Here is a 17,886-nt window from a genome sequence, read left to right as displayed (position 1 = left end):
ATTTGCGTAGCGGAGCCCCGGCCTGGCTCCGGCTCCGGCTCCGGCTCCTGCCCTTGGCCTCGGCGGCAGCCAACGGCAATGACATCATTTTGCGGTTCCAACGTGACGTTTGTCTCCTACCGCCCCCCTCTGGACGCGCCGTTGCGGGATGCAAAAAGCAGCACCCGGTCGCCGCCGCTCTGGCTTTTACCCGGCGGGGAACGACCCACCCGGCGCGGCTGCTGCCCGCCGTCCCCCCCCTCAGCCCCCGCGGAGGCGGCTCCGCGGCCGCGGAGCCAAACTCCCCGCTCGGTCAGGGGCGGGAAAAGAAGAAGTGAGGGAAAAAGCTCAACAGGCCCCAGCGAGGATCGAACTCGCGACCCCTGGTTTACAAGACCAGTGCTCTAACCACTGAGCTATGGAGCCACCTATCAAGGCCACCCCTACCGACGGCCCTTGTCCCTCTCCGCGGGCGGCCTCCCCGCGCGGCGCAGCCGGACGGCTCCGGCGGGACCTGGGGAGCGCGGCGCGCGCCGCCTCCGGCCGCAGGCTTCGGCACCCTTCCGGCTGTACGGGCGTGAGGCGGCGGGGAGGGCGTCTTCACGGCGGCGGGCGGCCCCCGGCGGGCGCTGCGCGGCAGCCGCGGCTTTGCCTGCCGCCCGTTAGGCTTCGGGCTGTGCCTCAGGCCTCGGCGGTGGAGATAACCCGGCGGACGGCACCGCCCGGGCTGGCAGCAGCCGCCCGCCGCTCGGCCCGTGCCCCGCCTGCCGCAGGCGCTGGGGCCTGCCTCGCCCCGGCCTCCCCTCTCCCTCTGCCCGGGCGTTTTTCCACGCTGGCGCAGGCCGAGGCGAAGCCGGAGGCCTCCGCCGGGGTTCCTCACCACGGTGCAGCGGGGGGCTGTGTGGGCCAGGGGCAGCAGCCCCTCGGGGCTGTCGGGGGGTGGCTTGCCGCGCCGGGGCCCTGAAATTTCCCTCAGGCCCGTTTCCTCCATGGCGGAGGTGTGTGTGAATGCAAATCCCAGCCCACCTGGCATGGCAGCTCACCTGTACGGCATTACCTGAGGGGCCTTCCCTCCTTTATCAAGGGACAGGCGCACCTGCTGCAGATTCAGAATAAAAGTGCCTTCAGGGAGAAGTATTTCAGGGGCAGATTGAGGCTCGCAAGAGGATGGCTTCAAGGATCACTACAGCGTTCTAGCAGTGTCCTCCATGCTGTGAAGGAGGGAGCGGCTGCTCCCCGTGGTGGGAGCCGATAGAAGATTTTGGGAGGTGAGGCTGTACAATGTACGGTTTTGTGCAAAGTGTGTGTGTGTGTGTGGGGGAAATAAAAAGGTCAGTTTAAACAGAGAGATTATAATCATCTTGGTGCTGCAAATCTTCTCAGGTTTTATGAAATAACCGTTACACAAAAAGAGAGGTTTAATTATCTTGTAAATAAACCACAACTCTAGGTTGACTAGCATATGAACCCAACAGCAAGATAGGCATTGTGTAGCCTCAGTTTCTCTTTTCATTTTTATAGAGCAAGGAAGTTTGAAACCATTGAAGATTTTCTCCTTTTCTTTGCATAAGAGAGCTAGTCTGTCACATGCAGCCCTCCTCCATGAAAGTTTAGGTGAAGGTGAAAAGGTAAGCTGTGGAGAGGAAACTGAGAGACACTGCTGTGGGGTAATAAATCTGAGCAGTTCTGCTGCACAGTGGAGTCATGTTCTGGAAAAGCAGACATGATTTGCTGGGTGCAAGCCTCAAACTGCATGTGACCAAGAGTAAAGCTCCTTGAAATGAGAATAGACAGAAAAAGCTGCATTAAGGAGTTAAAGACCTTTCATCCATCCTGCACTCCACAAATCATGAACTAGGCCAACTTCCTTTGTGGGGGTTTTTTTATTTTATTTCACCTTCTCTTTAAATGGATATGATCTCTGTGGACAAACTAGACCAGCTCTGGTGAAGTCTGTCTTGTTGTTTATGTAAGACACTAAAATTACTTTAAAAGATCCGCTTTTGACCTCTAATGCGGATGCTGATAAATTCGTTAAGTTTCACTTTTCTTTGATGGTTGATTTTTTTTTTTTTTCCCTTCCCTTTGAAGATAGTGACTCTTTAGAGCTGGTAAAGCTCTTTCAAAGAGGGCTAAAATGTTTGTGGGGAGTGTTATGCTAATGCTTCAGGGAAGTGAAACATACTCATACCTTGTTTTATAACCTTAAAGTAGGTAGGAGCAGAATTGTCTTGCACTTTTCCTGCTCTAAGACAAACCTACCTTCATCAGTCTTATCAGAGCTGAGCAGCAGGGTGAGATGTCTTCTGAGACCAGAACAGTGCTGAAATCAAGTTTTCTTTGATAGTATGGCTACCTGTCATTATTGCTTGTTAACTTAGGTGCAAAGTCTGTAACCACCGTGGTTGTCCTGCCTTCAGATTCCTTTTGCTGCCTGCTTAGAGCTCACTGTGAGGTGGGCTACACTTCAAATGCTGTGTAGCAGACAGTCTTAGACACCCTGGGTGGGATTCAAGATGTGTGATGGAGGTACCGTGCTATCAGCAAGCCCTCTAGCTTCTCTTTTTAATGGAAATGAGGAAATGAGACACTTCTAGGATGCAATTCATCTTACCTGAAGGTAAACCTCTAAAATAAGTCATCTGACTCATGGTCTAGAAGTGCTTGTTTCTGAGTCGACTGTGAAAGGAGTCAATGCTGAAAATGTCAGCAGTTAAGCGAGAAACACATTGTGGGGCGTGACGGGTTTGTACCAGCTAAGTTCTGGGGAGCAGATAGCCTGCTGAGACCTGGCTGGGGAGGGACACAGCAGCTGCTTTATTTATCAGGCACAGCAGCGCTACATCACTCCTGTCTGCAAGCTGCTGATGCTCTTAGCCAGCCCATCCTCTCAGTCTCATTTGCACACACAAATAAGCGTTAGTTTAATTTAATACCCTTTTGCTTTGTATGTTTAAACTAGAATAGCTGTAGCTGGAAAATTCTCGTCAGAGGACACAGAGAATTTTTAGGGAGATGGCAAAATAAATTGTATGTCTGAAGAAGACTCTATGATTCTTCAACTAGACACACAGATTCTGAAAATTAAGCATTTAGGCAATGAAATGCCTGTCTAGTCTTCTGCTTATTCCTGTTGAAAGCCTCTAGGTGGAACCTAAGTACTGCATGAAAGGACGAGGAAAATCTTTTAACAGACTTCAAAGGCTAAAAAGAGTGAATTTGTGCCACACAGGATTTTAAAAAGATCTGTAGGACAATTTACCTTTAAAGATGTGCCAAACATGTAAAGATCCACGTTTATATATGCTCTGTAAAATTTTTGCTGGATTGCAGTAAGATTAAACTTGTGTGTCCCCCTTGCTAAATCAGGGCTTTCCCAAGCCTGCTTTCTTTTCATTTGGTTCAGTGAATTAATGCTGATAAAAGTGGAGGGCTAATAGCAGTGTTTAGTGAAGGCCCTGTGAAAGCAAGCAGGCAGGCCCTTTGCAAACTGCCTTGATGGTGTAACACATTTGGCTTTTTCTTTCATGTAGAAGAGTTTTGTAAGTAAGTCAGACACTCCCAAGGTAAGGAGGAATGCTGAAGGTTATTGGGAGCAGCATGCAGAAAAGTTTCCCCTTCCTGAGGAAAGCTGTTAAGGAGCAGGATTTGAAAGATATATCCTAGACCTTCTCTACACCAAGGACAGGCATCAAGCTAGAAAATAGAGTGGCTAGTGTAAGAATAGATGTAGTTTTGCCCTCAGTCCGCACCAAGGCTGTTAAAAAATGGCTTAGTTGTTCCTGATTAGCTCCCTGCCTGTCCTTAACACCCCCACTAAACAAATATCTGCTTAACTGTGTGTAAAGCTGGTGTCAGTCCGCAGATGTCAACTGTGTTGCTGTGAATTTACGTCCGTCTTGTTGTTAAGAGCAGTGAGCTAATCTCATGCATATTCTATATGATCTTATTGCCATATCTTGCATTCAAATGCTAACAGGAGAAGTCAACCAAAGGAAGAATTACTCTTCAGACAGCTGGTTCATGAATTATCCCTAGAAATTCTCTTATACTGTAGTATTCTCTTTTTCTAAACTCCTTTCCCTGGCTTGCTATCCAGTTCCATGCTGAACTCGGGTTTTACAGGTGTTTTGCAGGATTCAGTTCTTTGTTGCACAAACCAGCTACCAGCTTTGGGCTGCAGCAGTATGGAATAAATAGCAGCGACAGTTTTCTCTGCAGATGTGGTGTGTCTCCTAATAGGTTGTTGTGGCTTGCCTACCGTTCTCCTCTTCGCATCTGATTTTCTGTGTCCTGGGGGTAGCCTAGTGCACCTGGGATTATCTCAGCAGAAGTACAGATCAGCAAAACTGGCATGCTTGCATTTCCTTGTCAACCTCTGTGAGAAAGGACTTGCAGCACAACTCCAGTCTTTTCATGAAATGGGATGTTCTGGGCTTTTAATTGTTTGACAGGTTCAGTACTGTTGGTTTTGTTTCTTAAAGAAACTCTGTAGTAACCTAAAGGTGTCCGAGTTTAATGTATTCATTTTAATTGGCAAGTGCTGATGGATTACTTTGTCTTGCACAAATGGAAGGGTTTTTTTTTGAGTAAAATGTTACTAAAATCAGGGGAACGCTTCCTGCCGAGTTTGGGCGGCTTTTGGAGCTGGTCCTTGGGCTATTTTAGTCATTGAAGGATCTCAACATGTGGTTGAGGCCTGTGTTCTCTTCTGCATGTGAAGCTTTAAATCCTGTTTGATTGAGATATGCCTGAGGAAACGTCCTGTTGTTCTGCAGTTTTGACCCAATCAATCCTTTTAAAAAATATTGTTCTTCAAATTACACAGGAATGATCCACTTGTCCTTGAAACAGGATACAAAACACGAGCTAGAACTTGTCCTTGGTTACAAAACACAAGCTAGAACTAGATAAAAATCAGCAAAATGAACCTCCTATGATTTTTCTACTAACAGCTGCCTTGTGTAACAGAGGCTAGATAAGGTGCTGTGAAGGCTGTTTCCAGGTTTGAGCTTGTGCACTGCTTGCATCCCTACTCCATCCTAGCATGAGATACTGGTGTGCACCCTTCCCCTTCTCTGATACTTTGCTTTCCATAGGAAAGAAGTTCAAATATGCAACAGATACGGTGACCTTTCAAAATTACTTTGGTGGTCTCAATACGCTTCTTTTGGACAAACATCCATTATCACATGGAAAAAAAAAAAGTCTTGCCTTTTTAACATTTTGTGCAGCTCTGAAGAGGAGCTAGGGACTGATGTGTCTATGAAAATTCAGTTGTTTTTTTTTTTTTTTCTTCAGAAAGGTGACATAGCACACAAAGGAAATGTAAAGACAGTCATATTCCATACATCTGTATTTGCTCGTCGGCCAGCTCATGTAATGGGTGTTGTGGTGCTCATCGCTCATATTTGAGCATCGGTACTTTTCTGTGGAGAAACCATCACTTCTCTCAAGTCATACTCCAGAGTAATGGTTCTGTCTCTGCCTCATTGTGCTCTCCTGTTGTGGAACATGATACAGTTTGTTTTTTTTTTTTCTTATGCACTTTTCTTAATGTGGGGGATCCAAGCAGGAGAGATGTTGTCTTCAGATGCTTTATGATTTGATCTTCCTGAAATAAGAAAGGAATAATCTAATTTTGTTTGCTTCAGAGATATTTCTCTGATCCAGATCAGATTTGAAGCTATTTCTTATCATCATCATAGAATGGTTTGGGTTGGAAGGGACGTTAAAGGTCATGTAGTTCCAACCCCCCTGCCATGGGCAGGGACACCTTCCACTAGCCCAGATTGCTCAAAGCCCCATCCAGCCTGGCACCTTGAACACTTCCAGGGTTGGGGCATCCACAGCTTCTCTGGGCAACCTGTTCCAGTGCCTCACCACCCTCATGGTGAAGCATTTCTTCCTAATATCTAATCTAAATCTACCCTCTTTCAGCTTAAAGCCATTACCCCTTGTCCTATCAGTACATGCCCTTGTAAAAAGTCCCTCTGCAGCTTTCTTGTAGGCCCCCTTCAGTGTTTCTGATTGTGATAACAAGGTAGCTGGTCATCCTCAGGATCTTTGAAAAATCAGGGTATGACCTGCTCCAAGATGAACTGACTGCAAGTGAAAGATGTTTTTGTGACAGTTATGTAGTTTGAGAAAGAGCTAGAATATTTCTTCTTTCCTGCCCTGGATTAAAAAGAAGTTGTGTCTATTTATGTTACTATCAAAAAGATCTCCTCCTTGTCGAAAACATTTAGGAGGCCTGCGTCTTAGCCGAAGGACATAGTGTTCTTCAAAGTGCAGAAAAGGAGTTGACCATGCCTGGCCTTTGCCTTGAAGACAGAGACACTCCTGGAGCCCAGCTGGGGAGGGAGAGAGAGACATCACCCAGCGCTTCACCTCTCTGGGACAACATGAGGGCTTCCCCTCCTGGAGCCGCCGGAGGGATTTGCTGTCTTCCAGCGGGTGGGTGAAGAAAGCTGTAACATCCACATGCCTCACCGTGCTCTGACGAGTGAAGCTGCGTGCACTGTCCTCTGGCCGGTGTGCTTGTCACCCCCCTGAACTGTGTTGAACCTACCCCGAGCTCCCTGCAGATGAAGCACAGCTGCATGGTGCCCCGCAGCCCTGGCCCATGTGTCAGCTATGCCAGTTGCCCAAAAGAGACAGCACACTGAAAGCTGTGTGCTGCCACCACGCAGCTCCTCGTCCTCGCATGTCCCCTGTAGAAGTCCACAAGGCAGGGAATAGCTGGCCCATGGCTGTGCATGTGCTGGTCAGTCTGTCACCATCATGTATGTTTATGTATATACACATGTATGTATGCTTGTGCTGCCAAGCAGAGTGTAGGGGACTTGTGTTCTCCCTCTCTGGAGACACTAACCTGAAGGCCTCTGCTCAGTTGTTGGTTTTCAAAAAGTGTGGGAATGTAGGGCTATCTTCAAGGCTGTTAATCCTCTCAAATTTGGCTGAAACCAGTTAGCAGATTTGAAAGTTACTTGGGAGTGAGTTTGGCAACCACTGTGATTATACGAACCTTTTTCCAAGGAAAACCAAGTTAAAAATGTACTGATCACACTTTCCAAGAAAGCTTTTAAAATCATTCAGAAAACTGACAATTCGGGAATGAGTGTGAGGCAGAGGAACCAGGAGATCCAGAGTCCTCATCCTTGCTCGGATATGGACTCTGCTACTTAACCTTGTGCCCTGTTTCCATAGCTGTCCAGCACTTCCCTCCCAGCCTCCCAAAGGGATGGCAGATGCGTGCGTTTGTAGCATGCTCTATAAATGCAAAGTCTTATTATTATCAGTGTAAAAATAGAAGATTTCAAGTGGGCCATAATGGAGTAAAAATGTAGCAATAGGATGGCCCAAAACTCCCTGCCTCTGAAAAAAAAAAATATGAACAGGTTCATTTTTCTGTTGCTGTTTTTAGACACAGGGAACAAAGCTTCTTAATAGGCATCAGGATCCTTGTTTTAAATAAACTTTTTGTGATGGTTTCTTCCAAGGAGCAGTAAAACTATAGCTACCGAGTTCCTTTTGAAGCTCGGTGGGAGGTAGGGAAATGGGAACGTGTCCCAGTGTGGCCAGCACTGCAGTAGACTGGAGACTGTTGTCTCAACCGTGGCCTGCTTGCAAGGGTTTAAACATTTGGCTCAACTGAGGATGCAGCTACCCAGGCGAGACACAAATGTGTGGGACTGCTCTGGGTTTCAGTTACTGGGAAAGGCAAAATAAAAGGCCTGTCACAACTATCGGGCACCTTCCTCAAGTGCTCACATTCCCTTTCCTGTGAAACACATCTGAGTCCCAAAGGCAGGCAGTCTGTATGCTGATCAAGAATAAATTGTTCTTTGTTCTAGAGCTCTCTTAAGGTAGATGAGGGAAAGATGCATATATAATAAATAATCCATAAACTGTGAAAAGCCAACTGTTGCTTACATGCTGGACGTGATAACTGGAGCTAGGTGATTTGTATTCCCCCCACCCCAGGAAAAGTAAATGAACTGAAAATATGTTTTTGTTCCCAGCTCTGTTTCTGATTTTGCCATATGTTTGCTGCTAGAGACAACAGTTTGTGGGTTAGAGTCACAAAAGTGGCCGTGTGTTACTCTTCTGTGCAGTTAGTTCAGAATATCCTGCCCCCATTTCCTCATGTGCCTGGGGAGAGTCGTGCTCCGAGCTCCAGGCGCTTGGATACCTGTCCTCACCGCCCCGGGATGGGCAGCCCAGGATGTTTCTGTTGAAGCAGAAACGTGCTCTGGAGGAGTGACTGGCACCAGTTGTTTCAGCCCCCAGGCAGGGTTGGTGGCCCCCAGACACCAAATGAGAATGGGAATTTATAGATTCCCTTCTCTGTTTTTAGGGTTAGGCTGGATCGACTTGCATGGTCCTATCTACATACAGGCCTATCAGTTGTTCTGTGGATGAAACGTGTTGCTCAGCAGCTCTGCTCTTCTCTCCCAGGGAGTACATTCATCTTCCCGGTTATTGGACTGGACCAACGTATGCCACAGAACAAACGGAAATGAAAAAACATTGGATGGAAGGCTTCTGTATACTTTCCCACTCGTGAATTTTTGTGTCATATTGAAGCCCTCTTCTGCAATCCAGTCCCTTGGTTCCCATTGCTGGTTGAGGTTTTGCATGTGGATTGTGCAGGCAGCTGCAGTTCTGTGTACTCTGGTGTTGTCTTCAGCTGCCAAACTGCTGAGGGTCCTATGTACACTCTGACCAAGTTATGAATACCTACAGCTTGAGGTGAACAAAAATAGCAAATAGTACATAGGTATGCTGCAGCCTCACTGTGTAGAATCTAACAACAGCTTTGGTTTAGGATAGTAAACCAGCCGAGTATCCTGTCCTCGGATCCGGTTTCCGTTAGAAATGAGCCAGAAAAGAATCTGAGAAGTGACTGATCCCGATTGCTGGGAGGCTGCGATTCTGCTAGCCTTATGCTAGTAATTGGTAGAAGCCCTTCCTCCCAAAGTTGCTGCTGCAAAGCTTTCCTGAACCACATTTGGGAAAGATTTGAAGGCCAGCTTTTGAGTGATCATCTCCTCTTCTGACACTGTTTCCAGAAGCCTGCCCACTCAGTGTGGAAAATCTCACCTCCTCAGTTCTTAGGCAGGTGCTGCTGTTTCAGAGTATGCTTTTGCTGACAAAGTATTGTCAGGTTTTCAAACTGGTGAGAAATTGGCTGTTTCCAAGTCCTTCCTTTGCTTCTGAAGGACCAAACTGTCTGCAGACCCTTGAACCTCTCTTCTTTTGAGTAAGCTTGGACCCCCAGTTCAGCTTTGCGATTGGATTTGTGTCTCCTTTGCTATTTTTCCTGCTTTTGATTGGGTTGGAAATACTGAGAGTACAGCCTTCCTCAGGGTACTGTCTGTTTTCTTTGGCTTTCCCAAACGTAACGCATCATGCAGAGCTGAAAATGAATGGGAGGAGAATGAATGAAAATGTTTTGAATCTTGAGGATTTGGATTAAGCTTTGTGTAAAGCTTCTGGTTTGAGGCTTGTCTCTTTTAAATTAGCTCGCTATATAATAGTGCAGATATAGCTACCACTGAGGTCCCAGGTAGCTAATGAAGGCTAACGCAGGTGATACTACATCCTGCAGACACTGGCATCTAATCGGCACTCTAATGGCTTTGACAAATCCCCTCAAGTGGAATTGTCAAGCCGACTCCATGATAGCATGTTCAAAAAGCTTTAAAGGCACCACTGAGAATGTCAAACGGGACTGATGAGGTTAGATCGCATCTGCATGAGGGGATAAATTGTTCTTGAGTGTAATTCACAAATCAGAACATTAGACTATTGTAATCAAACTCCAAGTGAGCCTCTCTGTGGGGCATAAATATCAGCAGCTGCTCTTCATACATGACAGATCTCTTTCAAAGCTTATACATGCCTATTAATTCTTCTCCTGACCAAAACTTACTATTTGAAGGATGCCTCAACCTGACATAGGATAGAGAAGATACCTTAAGCATCTTAATTAACTAAGTAACTAACTGAGGTATTAATGCTTTTAGTGTGTTAGGAAATGCTCGTCCCAATTTACTTTGCTATTATGTGAGTAAATTTAGGGGTGACTCATTTGTAACCTCCAGCCAGGACTGGTTGAAGGGCAGTGGATTTATCAAGCCCACGATTTCTGCAATGTGGAGTGGAACTGGTTCAGCCCCTGTGGAAAGACTGGGTCAGTATTTCTGTGTAGTCAGAGGTAGGAGGTGATCAGGGTCAGGGTGCAGAGGCACTTCTGCCAAATAAATGATAATTAAATCAGTCTACAAGTGATATTGGTAAATACAGGACTTAAAAGTCCGGTGGGATTGAAAGGAGGTGATGAAGAGTTTGTATATATGAGACTGAGCCTGTTTAGGTCTCAATTGGCAAAATACTTAAGTGGTGTCACTGTCAATGGTATTCAAAAGTGTGCTGAAATGTCTGGCTTGTACCAAGTCCATAGCCCTTTTCTGTGCCTCCTAGTATGTCTTCATTTGAGAGGTGTAGTGTCTTGCTGTTCTTCTGGAAGCCTTGTTTGTTGTTTTACTGGTTGTTTTTCTTTTTTTAATCTCCGTAGTCATTGCCACTGACAATGAGGAGAGGAACAGGGAGTCACTCCATTCACTGAAATACAGGCTGTGAAACAGAGCTGGGTCATCCGCTGTGACCCAGAGCATGAAACCCAGTGTGTTAAGACCACATTCCTTATCAGCAGGGCAATTCAACTATAGGTTACATGGAATACCTTTTGCCTGGTATTTGTTAGGTCTTACAGTGGCTTTATACTTTCTGGGCTATCAAACACATCTTACCTTACAAAGCAGGGAATAATTTAGCAGCTTATCTATGAAATGTCTTAACTGGAAGACTAAGAACATTAGTGGATTGTGGGATTGTGTTGTGGGTGTGTTTATGAGGCATTCTTGTTTTCCTGCTAGCATTTCCTCTGCACAGTGGAAAAGTTTGTGTCAGTGTTCCAGAAAAATTGCATAAAAGAAAGGATGAGATGTGTCTTGCCTACAGAGGATCCAGCTCTGCTGACCTCTCCACCAGTGCAACCCTAGGCAAAAACTTACTGAAAATTACTCTTACCTTCTGCTTAATTGGCTGTTCTTCTGGTGGAAGCAATTCTGGCAGTGGGATAAATCTGGCCAGTGGTGGATTGTTCTCCTGTAAAAAAATAAATAAATAAAATAATAAAAAAAAAAAATTAACTTTTCATTTAGTTCTACAGTTGACACAGAATTGCTTCAAGGTTGAAGGCACTAGTGACCATTAATATGGTACGAGAGATTATGATAGGGAAATTTCTCTTTCAAACAGTTCTGGAAAAAAAAAATGGTCACATCTTCAAGTAGATAAAAATTGATCCATTCCTGTTTATGGTAAATAAATAAGTACTATATGAAGGAAACAGCACTAAAAAGAGAAATGCTTTTAAAGAGTGACTCAGCTGTTGTGGTTTTATAGGACAAGTGAATGAAACTTGTTTGGATTCTTCCCAGAATAAATATACACACTTTTAAAGTCCTCTGGAGAATAGAAAACAAAGCAGCAGTAATGCAGAAGCACTAGTTTAATCTCCAGTCCACCAGATATTTTTGCGTTAATGCGGAGTGCACATGGTCAGTCCTGAACCATTCTTATGCTGCACGTACATGTTTAACATTTGAAGTCCTTGAACAGGTCTATGAAGCAAGAGTAGAGAGACCCACATTGTTCTTAGTGCACTAAGCTGAGAAAGAAAGGCAAAGAAGCATGGGTTTGCTTGTACCCATCCCCTTAGATGTGTCCTTGGGCTGAGAGTTCTCTATAAGCAGAATTCTTGGTATATATTGTGGGATGTCTGGAAAATAGATAGTAATAAATACATCATTTTTTTATGGAAGATGGATAATTCAGTGCCTAAGAATGTGAACTGGAGAATAAATCAATCCAAAGAGACTCTCTGTTCTTTGGTGTTCATTTCTCCTTTTTTTTTCCCCAGTGAATGTTCCTCAGCAGTCCCAGCAAAGGGATGTTTTTACAAATGTCTTGCTGAAAATCTCAGATCTGCTGTCTTTCCTCATGAGAATTCAGAACTGCAGACTAGAAGGTGCATCATCAGAGCTCATGTTTAAAGCAGCAAGTAGCAAGTCAAGGTAATTTTAAGACTAAGTTGTTGTTTCTAGCTGAACTGATAGTGACTTGTTCTAAATCACTCTGACATGCTTAGTGAGAAGTAATAGCACATTGCTGTGTCCTCCGAACTCCTGAATTTACAGTGATAATTGTATGACATGAATCTGGGTTTAAGCTAATCTCCATTTTCATTTTACGCTTGCTTGCTCTGCAGTGACCCTCTTTAGATTGCTAGTTCTATAAATCTTTGTCACAGAGGGTCACTGGGTTTGAGGGAAAGAAGAAAAAAACTGTGAACAAAAGTAATCTAATATGCTTTCTTCACTAAATGCTGTGTCAGAGGTAGGTGTGCTTGCTCCAGTCTGAGTTAGCTAGTGCAGATGCCACTGCTAAATGCATAAATATAGTCTAGTAGGGGTTTGTTAATTAGTTTGTTTACAGAAGCACTTACAGAAACAATTTAGTTCAGCAAGGGCTGATCAATCAACCTTCAGCTGAAGAAACCCCAGAGTGACCCTTTCCACCTGACCTGCTGGGGAACAGGTTAGAAAATACTGCTAACACCAGCTATTGGGTGCTGCAGTGTGCATTTAGTGTCCTCTGTGGGAGTTTGGGGGAAGCAGGTAGGGACCGCTTTTCCACCTCAGCTGGAATACTCCTCCTTTTACAAGTACACCTTTGCCAAGAGAAAAAAAACCTGAAAGCTTGCCAGTCTAATAAATTTGAAGATTATGTAGATGAAAATCCCAAAGCCCTTGGGCCCTGACCACAGCGTTGTTTAGATGAATTGGCAGAGCCTGAAAATCTTTATCTCATCCCTCTGACCTAGGGTTATTCCCTTAAATGCCTTCTCCACTCTCATTCTCCCAGTTCCCATTTTAGCGTCGTTCTTGTGCTGCAGTAGAAGGAAGCTTGACGCTCATGTTCTCTTTAAGCGTTGCTTGCGAAAGGAACATCAATGAGACTGACATTTTTTCTGTGGGTCAGTGTGTTGTGGCCCAGGCTGGATTGACGTGTAAATGTTGTTCTGGTACATAGTACCGAAATACAGCCTCAGAGGCTGGAACAGCATTTGCAAGAGTGTATGTCCTCCCATCTGTTTTAAATGCCCCATCGACAGTTTTACTCGTGCTGGTGGGCAGTGCCTGGTGCAAGGCGTCCCAGATTTGTGGTATCCGTCCTCATCAGTGGAAGGCCACAACACTTCGTCCTTGAGGAAGCTTCTTCCTTAAGTGTTCCTTATGCTTGGATGTAGCTGTCAGACTTTAGATGATCACTTTATCTGACAGTGACTGCCTTGCAGGTCCCTGTGGGTGTGCCCTAGATTCTGGGTGCTCCTGTGACAGGCGCAGGTGAAGGCACTTTGTACTCTTGGCAGTATGAATTACACTACATTGTAAATGTGGAATCTATTACTCAATTAACATGACGGGTTGAGCTTTTCAAAACGCTTCCAGCTGATCACGAGTTCAACTAGTCCCTGTATTAAAGACAGAGCTATGGTACCTCCAATTAATATACTTTGTGGAGGATAAGCAATTTACATAAGTTGCATAGCAGGTCAGAAAAGAAGTGAAGGACACAGAGTTTCTTTCTTCTAGGAGCAAATCAGACTAAGTACTGTACTGTGTTTACACTGTGAAGCCCAGATCCTGTGTTGTACTATGCTGTTCTAACCTATGCTAGATGACAATCTAAGCCTATGATTTTAAATGACAATTTGAGCAATGTAATTCAGGATCCGGACATTCTTTTGAGGTGCTTACATTTCAAACTAGACTGCTTATGTTTAACATCCTTTCTGTATCTCATAGCTGCTCCCAGATGGAAAAGTCCTTTGGCTTGTGGGATGCTATTTAATAAAAATAATTCTTTATGTCTGAATTTATAAGCTGTGACCAGTACCAATAGAGGAAACTGTAGGCGATCACATCAGCACAATCTTCATCAAGTGCTCCCCTCTGGTTTTCATTTTCACCTCAGAAGCAGGGGGAAGAAAGTGAGACCTTTTCAGAGCTCTAATCTGCAATTGTCCAATGAAATTATGAGGTTTGAATTACACACTGAGGTTGAAAATGTCCTTGTTGTGCAGGAAAGGACATCATCTGAAACTGTCAGAGTTGGAATATATAAAACTGCACATACGATAATTTGTCCAAAGTTGCTATCAAAAAGAAAATATGGGAGAAGTCTTTGTCAGCCCAGTTGTCACACCTTGCAGATTTAGAGTAGGATGAAGTGATTTGCCAACCTCTATGCTACTCACAGGGGCCAAATAAGTCTTTTCCCTATATAATCCCACCTGCCTTTCTCTGACCCTCCAGCCTGGGCAGCTGATAATGTATGTGACCTAGTGGATTTGTGACACCATACAGCATGAAGCTTAGCATTTTGTAGGTTGCTGTCTGTCTTTGAAAGAAAGACTGTGGCACAATGCATGAAAACTTTATTTGCCTTTTACTATTTATCTTCATCACCCCACTGACTTTCATCAGTAGTTCTGCTGAATAACAGCAGTAAGAAAACGTGATGGAAGAGTACCAGGGGACCCGCATCTCAGAATTACCAGTTGTGCTACCTAATAGATACATCCTTCTGGTAATACAGGCTGTTTATCAAAGCATCTGTAGACAAGAATTTCTTTGAAGCAGCTGCCTAGGGAAGATGTTTTTCATGAGCTTGAGGAGAGAGGGGGTATAGCAGGTTGAGAGTGGACCTGGAGCTGTGTGTATGTTTTTTTGGCAGACGTTACATGCTAGGATGAGATCTTGGGAGGTGAGAATGTGGAGCACAGGGAGCTTGTGAGCAATGTGTGAGAAAAGTCATGTGAGAAGATTACAAGTATGTATTAGAGTAATTGGAGAATTTATCTCTAGCTCTGCCAAGCTTTGTACAACTGCCTATGTAACACTAAAGAAGGTTCCGTTATCTCTTGAATTCATTTGCACATAATCTGCATGAAAACTATAAATTTAACACTGCTTGACAGCTCTAAAGAATGGAGTCACTTGCTCATGTATAAGGTCATAGCAGGTCACCTCTCACACCCTTAAACCTGCCAGCCTAGTAGAACAATGGTTCAAGGAGAAGCATGGGAATGTCTTCTGGTGGGAACAGTGACACTTCAATCGGTATGGCTCCTGCAGTTCTTGTGTCTGTTGCTGCATCTGCCAACTGAGCGAGTGTGATGGTGAATTTGTGGTGTAGGAACTGGAAGGGAGCTCATACTATACCCAGTCTTTGAATGAGACAGCTTGTAACTCGTTTTGAGTGGGTGAGGATTCCAACTAGTGACTGATTTGTGTGGGCTGATGTGCAGTGTAATGCAAGGAAGGAGGCATGCAGTCTCCCCGTAAGTGCTCCTGTTACATACCTGGGCACTTGCCTTGCATTCAGCAGCAGCTTAACGCCCCAAACACTCAAAGCTGTGTCATATCCTCCCAGCGTTCTGAGAGAGATATAATACACAGTATTTAAGGCATGTGATCTTTTTAGTTTTGATCTGCCACAAACCCCAGTTTTAAACTCTGTAAGGTACCCTTGACTAGCATTTTCAGGCTCAGCGATCCTATTTTGTTAAAGATATACTTACCGAACTGAGTTCTGACCTTCTGGAACATTAAGCAGATGGGGTCTTCCACCCTGAAATACCTTCTACAGCCTGTTTGCTCTTCGATTGTACTCTAACATCAGATTCCCCCCTGTATTCTTACAGGCACAATTTCCATTTATTATACATAATAAAATATGTAGTAGGAGGTTTTCACTTGCTTTTAGGTATGCTGTCAAGTGTAGTGCACAGCCATTTAACCAGGAATAGCTACGTCAGGAATCTTGCACAATGGAAGAGGATATTCCATGTACGCATGGTTATATCACAAAGGAAAACCTGAAGCAGAAAAGAAACACCCAGGTGTTTGGTGGTGCAGGAGCTGAAGCTAATCTGTAAGGCCTTCATTTGTCCATCTAGGCATGTGCAACAGATACAGTTCTCAATACAATTCTCAGCTGCGCAGTCACATGTTTTTTCCCCCTCTGGTTATTGAGCAGTGGTAAGTATGGTACTTGTGTGGCCGCACAACAGCCTCTTTCATGAGCTGCAGGGTCAAAAGGAAATGTTATGCACTGTGAAGCTCAGCCTCGAGAGGAGGCCGTGGGGCTTGGCAGAAGAAGTGTGGCATGCACCATTTTGGGAAGAAGAGTCAGACCTGTGGGCCACAAGGTCAGAGAGGGGTAGGAAAAGAAGTCACATGTATCTTTTAAAGGCAGATGAATTTAATTTGGGATGACAATGCCACAATTGCTTGCAGCCTTTCACTCCCACCTCTGCTTCACCTCTGCTTCTGTGATCCTGCTAGCAGTGCTGGCACAAGCATTCATAAACTAATACAGCTCGATGCAGCTCCCAGCTGCTGGTGTGAATGGGAAGGAGTGACAGGAGTGGGAAGCGGGAGAGTTGGTTTTTGGCAGCAGCTGGTGGTTATGTTGGCTTAAAGTAGTCATGGAACCACAGTTCATGACTCTAGGCACTCACAGGTTTTAGTGGTAGCCATGCAATTATTACCTGTTTTTTTTTTTTCTAGCTCTAACACAGATTTCTTTAAATTGAATATCCTGGATTTTCACTGCTTGTTTTGGAAACACATGTAATATGCTTTATGTACAGTGTAAGTTATTGGTTAGCACTCTCAAGCCCTTCGTGTATTTCTATTTGGGGATCAAAGAGGACGGATCCCTGCCTGGAGTGGAATTGACTTGCCCCACTATGGTGTTGTGGTCATCTCCCTGCTGCCCTTTAACAGATCACAAAGCATACCTGGAAGCAGGAGATCTTGAACTCACTAGTACACTTGGGTACTAGTTTTTAGCTTTGTGCTACAGCAGCTCAGCCTCTCAGTTTGACTCTCCTCCATCCATTCTTTTCCTTCTCCTGTCTCTGTGGGCGTATGTTTTAGGCAGTAAGTCTCTCCCTTCACTCCACAGTAGACAACATATGTGTGAGGGGTGTCACATGTAGGATGGTTGCTACTGGGTACTCCTGTTCCTGGTACCGAGATACTCTTGTTGGTGTGATGATTGACAAAGGGTAGTTAGGACCATTTATTGGTGTGGTTCTGTTCACAGTCACTCTCCACTCAGCTCTGCTGTTTTGAAGTGAGAAGTGTGAGCTTGTCCCCTCCAGTGAGAGTCCTCTGTTTCTCCTGGTGTCAAAGGGAAGCTGTCTTCCTGTTAGGGGTTTGGGAGCTGCTTCTTTAGGCAGTAGCAAGGGGTTCTGTTTGCTTCCCTTAATGGCTGATTCCCTTGCTGTTGGCTAAGAAATCATTAAGCTTGTTCAGAAGGAGACTGTGCAGATTTGTTTCTGAAAGCTCTACAGAAATCTGCGGACAAATTATCTGAGCCCAGGGCATTTCCAGATTGCATAGCCTTAATTGTATTAAACACTTCAGAGCCATCTGACGGATTGTCTCACAGTTCAACCATCTGGTCTGGAAATTTAGGCAAGCTTTACTTTATGGAGAAACTCTGAGTCACTCACACTGGAGTGTCATTAGATGGCCCCTGGGCTGCTCTTTGATGGAGAAAGGCTAGTATAGTGTCACTGCTGATAGTATGCTGATTGAGAGAAACATAAGGTTTTAGGGGCTCATTAGTTTTGATTAATCAGGCTAAAACCACATCTTTCTTGCCTTTGCAAAAGGAATAGTTACCCACCCCACCCCACCCCCCCAGTCCAAACCATAAAAATTGTCATTGTTCTTTTGGTTGCTTTGTAGTTGTTGT

At 44.8% G+C, this 17,886-nt stretch overlaps 1 non-coding gene across 1 annotated transcript; it reads right to left on the bottom strand.

Annotated features, from left to right (window-relative positions):
- Positions 1–332: 332 nt before the first annotated feature.
- Positions 333–405, bottom strand: TRNAT-UGU (transfer RNA threonine (anticodon UGU)). Its single transcript has one exon. It is a non-coding gene; the product is annotated as a tRNA-Thr (tRNA).
- Between the last annotated feature and the right edge of the window lie 17,481 nt (positions 406–17,886).

The sequence above is a fragment of the Gavia stellata genome, chromosome 2 (genome assembly GCF_030936135.1).
Source record: "Gavia stellata isolate bGavSte3 chromosome 2, bGavSte3.hap2, whole genome shotgun sequence".
In the NCBI taxonomy this organism is placed as follows: domain Eukaryota; kingdom Metazoa; phylum Chordata; class Aves; order Gaviiformes; family Gaviidae; genus Gavia; species Gavia stellata.
Note: the sequence above shows the minus strand (reverse complement) of the source record. Positions and strands in the feature narration are given on the sequence as shown.